This window comes from Desmodus rotundus, chromosome 1, assembly GCF_022682495.2.
Source record: "Desmodus rotundus isolate HL8 chromosome 1, HLdesRot8A.1, whole genome shotgun sequence".
NCBI lineage: Eukaryota > Metazoa > Chordata > Mammalia > Chiroptera > Phyllostomidae > Desmodus > Desmodus rotundus.
In genome coordinates, this window is record NC_071387.1 from 5,270,694 (window position 1) to 5,279,245 (window position 8,552).

The window sequence follows — 8,552 nt, forward strand, 5'->3', positions numbered from 1 at the left end:
AATGCTTCCCTTCTCTTCCCTGTGACCCTGAACATAGCAGAGAGATTGCCTTCATCGACACGGGGAAGGAACTAGTCAGTCACTAATGTGGAAGGACAGATTATGTTGTGTGATGCGCCTTATAAATGTTAATAGTCCAATGAGCAAAATACCAGACTTTGTCAAATCTAAGATGTTACCGATGGCAAGACACAGCCCCACTTCAGAGATGTTAGATATGGGGAGGGCGTGTCTTAGAGTAGATTAAATTCAGGATGTGGTATTACAGGTGAGAAATTAAGATGTGCTTTCATTGGATTGCATGGTGTCTGATTTCACTACCTTGGGATAGCCTTGTCTCCCTGGGCACATCGAGTGCCATTGGAGAGCGGACTGTCCTTCCCCCTCTCTAATGTCCTGTAACGGGTTTAGCACATAGTAGATGCTCAATGAATATCTGTTGAATGACTCGATCTATCCTTCCACTCATCAAAGAATCAATGAATGAATCAACAATCAATAGTACTTGTTGATTTAAAAATGGTGTTCACCAGTAGGGGAAGGGCAAGACTGGTACAACATATTTTTCTTTTCAAGAGGGACTTCCATGCTAGATGGATGTTTATATGTTTGTGTGTGTGTGTGTATTTAAATATTTTATTTATTTATTTTTCGAGAGAGAGAGGAAGGGAAGGAGACAGAGAGGAAGAGAAACATCAATGTGTGCGAGAGAAACAGTTGCCTCTCACACGCCCCCAACCGGGAACCTGGCCTGCAACCCAGGCATGTGACCTGACTGGGAATCGAACTGGCAACCTCTTGGTTCACAGGCTGGCGCTCAATCCACTGAGCCACATGAGCCAGGGCTCAAAAATATTTTTGTATGTATCTGATACATGCAAAGCTAATTCAGTTGTCCGTCAAGACCCTTTCGCACCCGTTTGTTCACTGAACAGACAGTAGCTGGGCATCCATTATCTGCTAGGGACAAAGAAGCTGCTAAGCACGAAGACTTATGGCCCTGCCCACAGGGAGTTTAGTCTAGCAGGGGAGACAGACAGACATGTAAAATAAATTAAACATCTTCTTGGTAGCCATGAGGTGAGAAGCCCTCCCCACTCTGCATTCTAGTCTACTTTTGTGACCCAGAATGGGTCAAAGCTCCCCTTTTGCTTTCTTCAAGACCTTTGTGTTGGGGACAAAACTGTGTATTCACTGAACCTAGCCATTGGCCTCTTGGGAGCACCTAAGGACTACATTTCCCAGCCTCCCTTGCAGCTAGGTGCTACCATGTGACTCCAGTCTGGCCAATAGATGGAAGGAATGCCTATTCAGGCTTCACCATAAAACATCTTGCTGCATCACCTATGTACTCGCTCCACCTTCCACACCTGCAAGGCTGGAAGCAAAAAAATTTTGGATGGTGGAACCGACAATGAGAGGAGCCTGGAGGAAAGCTCTCTAACTCACAGTGCACTGCTATGTAAGAAAAAAGAGACTTATGGAGTCAAGTCTCTAAGATTTCAGGAGTTATTTGTTACTGCAACAGAGCATTGTCCAACTCATACAGCTTTTTATAAAAATCACTCCCATTTTCTCATGAGACTGAAGGTGTCCTCACTGCCAAGGAGGAAAACCAGGCACTGGGAAGGGACCCTGCCACGAGGAAGAATGAAGGCAATACGAAGGGGAGAGGAGACTCCAGGCTGGGGCCAGGGCTAGAGGCCAAGCCATCCTCCCGAACCTGAGCGCTAAAAACAGGGCAGTCGGGCTGAAAAGGTAACCCGGCACAGCATGGAGGGTTCACAAGCCTCAGCTCTGAGAGGCCTGGAGGCCACCAGCTTCCTCCTGCCATCTGCCTCCGCAGGTGCCGGCATTAAAGGAGCAGGAAGACAAAGAAGTCCACACAGCAGTCACCTCACCCCTCCAGGCCTCAGCCTCCTCGTCTGCAGAGTGGGCATGATGGTAACTGCGCCTCAGTCAGAGTTCAGTCATGGGGACCCAACCAGGCGATTCATATGAAGAACTTAGTGGCTAGTGCACAGTAATTGCCAAAAAAATGGCTAAGGGGAGAGCACCGGGAGCCACCGCCAAGGACACAAGGCAGAGACCCACTTTGCTCCATCCTGGGGTCACTTCTGGAGAAAGGTTCTGCCCGCCCCTCCCCCCAGCACAAACCACTAGGTCGCCTCTCCCATCAGCCAGATTCACGCCAGCCCCTTTGAGATCACAGGGGCTGCTCTCCTTCCCATCCCTCCTGAGGCCAGAGCTGCAACTTCAGACAACTCACTTAGCCGTGTGTGTGTGTGTGTGTGTGTGTGTGTGTGTGTGTGAGAGAGAGAGAGAGTGTGAGTGTGTGGCCCTGTGTAGCTGTGGAAGGAGCTGGCATGAAAGTCCTGCGTGAACCTTGCCCTGCCCCCTCCTCTAGTCATTATGGGCGGACCCTGCACAGAAGCTTCTTGTACCTGTGCCTCAGTCACTTCGTCTGCGTGACAAAGGGGACAACCCATGGTCCCCCAAGGGTCTGGGTCAGATCGCTGAGGACAGGGACATCAAGGACCCTGCCAGGTGCCCTTCCACCAGCACACAGTCCAGAACCGCGAAACCCTCTTTGGCCCCAATGTTAAAAAAATTAAAAGGAGCTTCGGAGATGAGTTGAAGACAATCTGTGCTCACTGGGCTGTCTGTAGCTCACTCTCTCTTCATACACACACTTAAGATAGCTTTTGTTTATTTTGGGGGGTTTTTGAGAAACACTCCCAAAACAAAAGCAAAAACCCTGCTTTGTTCCACATCAGCAGTATTAAAACTTTACCAGTGGCGGGAAGCGTGGGACAAGCCTGAGCTCAGGACAGACTGCTGGAAAGCCTGGGTCCAGCGAAGCAGGAATGGTCACCCCCCCCCCCCCCCCCCCCCGCCCTAGTTCCCTGGTCACTTCCTTTATCGCCCTCATTGCGGCCTTGTTTGTTTATCTGCTTACTTACTTCTGTTTGTTTCCCATCCGGTCTGGAATGTAAAGGTCGGGGACTCCACAAGCTGAAGCAGAGCCTGGTACACAGCAGGCACCTGATACTTATTTGCAAAAGCACACGAGGTTGAGCGAGTAAGTGGACACTTAAGTGACTGGACAAAGGAGCAGGGACGGGGCAGAGCTGGTCATGGATGGATCTTTCCCTCTATTAGACCAGAGGCTGGTCCCCGTCACGTGGCTGGGAGACACGTGACCCCAGAACTTCTCTTCTCTGGGCCTCAGTTTCCTGAACTGTAACATAGGAATAATATTGCTACCCACCAGTTGGATGGTTTGGAGCATTAATGAAAAATCCCTGTGAAACACAATTCTGTGTCTCGCACAACGGTCTGTAGTTTTATTCACTGAATGGGAAGGTGGGGGAGGCGCATCAGCTACCACCACTCAAATGAAAAAAAAAATCCTAAGACTCAGTTCCTAAGATCCAAGGAGCTTCTCCTTAGAAACACCCAGCTGAGCCCAGTGTGGGGGCAAAGGTCTGTACTAAGTGAGCTATAAAAACAACTCGCAGCCAGGAAGCGCTGAGTTGCCCCCCACCTACCCACCCACCCACACACCCCACCCAAGGCAGACCCAGGATTAACTCTGGCCTGACCAGCACACCCAGCTTCTGGTAGGATTTTGAGAAAGGAGAAAAGAGGGAGGGGGGAAGTTCCCCATTTCATTTCAACACTAACACCCTCTGCTTTTCAAAACACTTCAAGTCATATGATGCTCACCACGCCTCCTAAAGAAAGTATCAAATTAGGAAACTGAGGCCCAGGAGAGGGGTGGTTCTTACCCAGGGAAAACAGGCCAATCGAGCTAGGGCCCATTTCTCCTGATGCCCAGACCCCACTCCGTCTCCTAGGCCACCCCAGATGTCCAAAGCACTGAACAGACACTCCACCCACAGCCCCTGGGCAGGCACCTAGCCTGTCTGCAGGCTCCCAGCTGAGCCCTTGGCAGACATCACTAATCAATTGCGGCATGTGACAAATCCCTTCCAACCCTGGGCTCCAGGCAGACCCTACCAATCAATCAGAATTGGCCTGGGAGATTTAAAGGGTCCTCAGCCCAGCCCTGGGCAGTGCAAACTGCCCGGTGTTCTCCCTAGGGCTTAGCATAGCTCCTGCACATCGGCCAAGCATTCAGTCCAGGGTGACTGGGTGAATGAGTGAGTGAGTGAGTGAACAAACGGACACCAGCCTGTGCCAGGTACCTGGGCAGAGGACCCTGGTTGAGGATCGCATCTGCCTCTAGGGACATTCCATCCACAAGCACAGGACACAAAAGGAGCGTGAGGTGGGGGAGGCAGCGCAGCAGAGGGTCTCCACTCCTCTCCTGCTGCTCCTGCTAGGGGTGCTCTGACTCCCCCAGAGCCCTGGGATTGGAGTAACTTCTGCTTCCTGCCATGTGACCCAGGCAAGTCACAGAAGCTCTCTGTGCCTCAGTTGCCTCATCCCTAAAATGGGGATTACACCTGAACGTGCCTCAAAGGTTGGCATGGGCCTCACGGAGACCACCATGGGAAGCCTTTGGCCCAGTGGCTGGCACAGAGCAAGAGTGCTGAAAAGCCACACGGCCCTCAGTCTCTCTCGTGACGCTTAGGCCCTTGGAGCCAGGCGCCAGGAGGTCTTCCTTGGCACTGGGCCTGTTGCCCAGAGCCATGCTGAGCTCGCACAGACGTCGGTTGGTCAGTAACCACCACCTGGGACGCTGACAGGGTACAGGTTCTGTGGGGCAGGAGATGGGGGCTGCCAGGGCTCCAGTAGCCCCAGCTGAGCTCCCCCATGCCCACCAGCCACAGAACAGCCTTGCTGGGGTGCAGTGCGCGCTGCCGAGTATCCAAGCACCACTGGTCCCCAGGCCTCAGGGAGGACTCAACAGTGACCCCTGCGGTCTGCCGTGCCCCACCGCATCCTTTTGCAGTCCATCCCCTTCTCTGCCACCTCCCACAGTCCCATGTCCCCACAGAGCAACCCCAACTGCAAACCACAGAGACAGAGAGCTGGGGGCAGCCAGAGGCCGAACTGGGAGGTTCACCTGGGTTCCACCCCAGCTCCAGGCCAGCACCCTCAGCGCATCCCTCCCCCTCTCTGGACCTCAGTTTGCCCATCTGGAAATGAAGGGTGGGGGCAGCCTGATCGCTAGGGCCCTCCCGGTTCTAACAGTGTCTTCTGCATACTTACACACCACTGACTGATTTATTCCACAAGTACTGAGTGCCTACGGTGTACCTGTGCTGGGTACCTTGCTGTTCTCTCTGCTGGAAGGCTGCTCTTCTTTCTTGACCTTCAAGCAGCAGCTTCCCAAGGAAGCCTTCCCAGGCCAGCTCTGGGCCCCTCCCCTGCCTCCCCCCAGCCCTGCCCTTCCTCCCCACGAAGTCATCTGGCCTGTTTATCTGTCTGTGTCCTTCTGAATGTGGCCTCCTGAGGGCAGGGTCACATCTCACTCCTCTCCCATTTGCAGGGATTTCAGAGGAAGTTTCTGGAAATATCGCTTGGGCAAATGGCCAAGTAAATGAATACATGAATTCCAAATCTCTCCTCCATCCTCCTGCCCCCAACATCACACCCTCAATTAAGCTTTTTGCTTCCATATTTGCTTCCCCAAACCAATCCCTGGGAGCCCAGGGGAGCAAATCCCACCGCTGACCAGGAACCTTCCCAGCCATGCCTCCCTCCTCCAAGTTAGGTGACCAAAAGGTGCCCACAAGGCGCATGTGGCATTTTCAAGGTGTTAATGGCTCTGCTGACACTATCTGGGGTTTGGCCCAGCAGACACTCGTCAATATTTGGGCATTAGGTAACTTCCTGGGGGAAGCACTGACTCACTCCAGCTGTGATCTCCCAGCTCCAGGAGAGAGGTGAGCACCCGACCACCCAGACAAATCAGGCCAGCCCTGCAGGCCAGGAAGCCTTCTCACTCAGACCTGCTCCCCCTGCAGGTCTGAAGGCCCCTCCCCCCCACACGTGTGCACACGGATCTCATCCACACACGCAGACTCGCTGCCCTGCCCAGTCTACAGCACCCTGCTCCGAGCCACTGTGTGTCCAGAGGCTTGTGTGTGACACACCCAGTCTGTAAACACTTGTGAACTACTGTGCGCCCCCCAAGCTTCACCGTTCCCCAGGGCACCAAAGAGCTCAGCTGTTCCACTGCCTCCTTCTGCACGCACTCCTTACCACAGCTGCAGCAATGCCCCCCTCCCAGGCCACCCCCAAAAGGGACGAGGGTTTTTTATGAAGCTCAACAACTGCTTAGCCCTCCCCACTAGCCCACCTCTTGATTCTTGAGAAGGAAGGGAGATCAAGTCAGCCTGGGCCCCAGAGAGAGGGCCCCAGAGAGAGGGCCCCCAAGAATGGGGCCCTGCGCATGGGGCTGACCCTTGTCAGCTGAGCCCAGGGAGGGAAGGAGCCTCAGCAGAGCTCAAACCCACCTTGGGGCACAGGTGAAGCTGGTGGTCTGGGAAGTGGGGTCAGGCTCCCCTGACCCCAGCCCATGGCTAGAGAATTCAGTTCCACCCCTAGCCTGGTTCCCCACCTGGGCCCCCAGAGGTATGGGGTGCAGCCCTGAGGATGGCTGTGAGTGATGAGCTGAGGCTGGGACAGGTATTGGCTTCTTCCTGGCCTCCCGCAGGCCCTGGCCTCAGAGCAGTTGGCAGGAAAGTGGTGGGGTATCAACCAAATCAAGGTCACATTCACCAGGAGCTGAGCCCTGAGAACTGAACTCAAGATTCACCGATGGCAGAAGCAAGTGGCTGATTTTGAAGAACCTAGAGGGAGTTCCAGTCCTGGAAACAGATCTGGGTTCAAATCCTTTCTCCACCCTTCCTTGGATGTGTAACTGGCGCAAGACACATAAACTCTGAGTTTTCCCCAGCAAGTTCTGGGCAAGCACAGAATGAAGGCCAAAGTCAGCATTACTAATACATTCTTGGACTCTCGCAATGAGCCAGACACCACGGGTCCCAGACTGGACCAGAGCGCACAGAGTCCTCACAGCTGTAACGCCCGGCAGGGTCTCCTGCTTCCCTCCACGTGCCGGCGGTGTCTCCGAAGTGAAGTTCAAAATTAACTAAATGAAGTCATTGTGTGTCTTTAAGACGGACTCTAGGGAAGGAAGGGGCAACATATTTTATCCCTACAGGTATTATCCCACGGACAAGTGCCACACCTGTGTGTCCCTATCACCAGATCACCAATAGAGTGGAATTAAGATGCCCTTTTCCTGTAGTCCCTGTAGAGCGTCGATCCTGGCTTCGCTGGGTGGAGGTGGGAAGAGGCACTACTGATCAGAGGAGCTCAGACCAGTTTGAGGTGGTCCATAGTTGGGCTTGGAAAGGGCAGCGCCCGGGACCTGGAGCTACAGGGCCTTGGGCAAGTCCCGTCCACTGCCAGGGCCCGTTTCCTCCTCTGAAAAGTGGAGTGCGTGCTCCGAAGTTCGTGCAAACCCTTCATGCCTGCCAGGCACTGAGTCGTTGCTGCAAAGCTGTTTGAGGAAATAAATCTGGAGAATTCTAAAGACTGAATGGAGACCCAGAAACTGCAGGATGGGCTGATGGGTCTCCACTCCCGCCTAGGGACAAAGCTGGTGCAGAGGACAATGGGCACAAGGAAAGAGGAGACTCAGAAGACACTCAGAGGAGCGAGAGCCCCAGTAGGGTGTTTGCTCCTGGGCCTCGCCCACCTTGCCCCCCCCACAGAGCCCACCGAGCTCCCAGTCTCTGTGAAGCCCCGTCCTCCTTCAAGGGCCAACTCAAGGCCTCCCTCCTGAAGCAAACCCCTTGACCACTTCAAGGAAACCCCACCCCAGGCACCTTGGACCCCCGCTCTCAGAGCAGCAGCCACTCCCCTTCCAGGGAGATCACAACCCTGTCCCTCTGATTGTCTCAGTCCCCAACCTGGAGGAGGTGGCCCGTGAATGGCTCAGGACAAGAAGGAAAACTATCCACAAACGTTAAGTGGGCAAAGCTCCGCAGCCCGCGGTGTTGGCCTCCCGGTCTGGGGTTCACAGTCCTGGCACAAATCCTGCTTTGCCCCTACAGCACTGTGTCATTCCCAAGTCTCCCACTCCCCTGAGACGCAGGTCCTGCTCCGCAAGCAGTCACAGTGAGGGATGCAGGGTCTGTCGCATACTAGGAACACAGTAATGCGCCCTATTGTCATTGGTAGCAGTTAGGAAGGGAAAGGTTACAGAACAAGTGATTAGGACACTCGACGACTTTGGACCTCAGCACGCACCCGTGCACTCACTGGGGCGTGCCTCGGAGCCTCCTCCATCCGATTCACGAGGTTTGTTTTTCCCGTCAGACAAATGAGTAGAATACTTCCCGAGTATTCCCTGCGGCACCTGGGTCAGAAAGTCAAGGAATCAGGCCCAGCATTGCGGTTGAGGGTACCTCCAAAACTTTCTCCTGTGAGGGTCCCTCAGGGTCAAGACGCCTGCCCCCCTAGTCTCCTGCAAAGACCTTGGGTCGCGCGGGGTTAGCAGGGGTCGACAGGGTGAGAAAGGAACTGTAGTTTGGCCAGGAGCCACGCGCACCTGCCGCAGGTGGGCC

At 54.1% G+C, this 8,552-nt stretch overlaps 1 long non-coding RNA gene across 1 annotated transcript in view; it reads right to left on the minus strand.

Moving 5' to 3' along the window:
- Nucleotides 1-3,142, minus strand: part of LOC128779684 (uncharacterized) — a 38,049-nt gene extending 34,907 nt beyond the window's left edge. Inside the window, exon 1 of the long non-coding RNA XR_008425763.1 lies at nucleotides 2,964-3,142. This is a non-coding gene — a long non-coding RNA (uncharacterized lncRNA). The remainder of the gene's footprint in view (nucleotides 1-2,963) is intronic.
- Nucleotides 3,143-8,552: the final 5,410 nt, after the last annotated feature.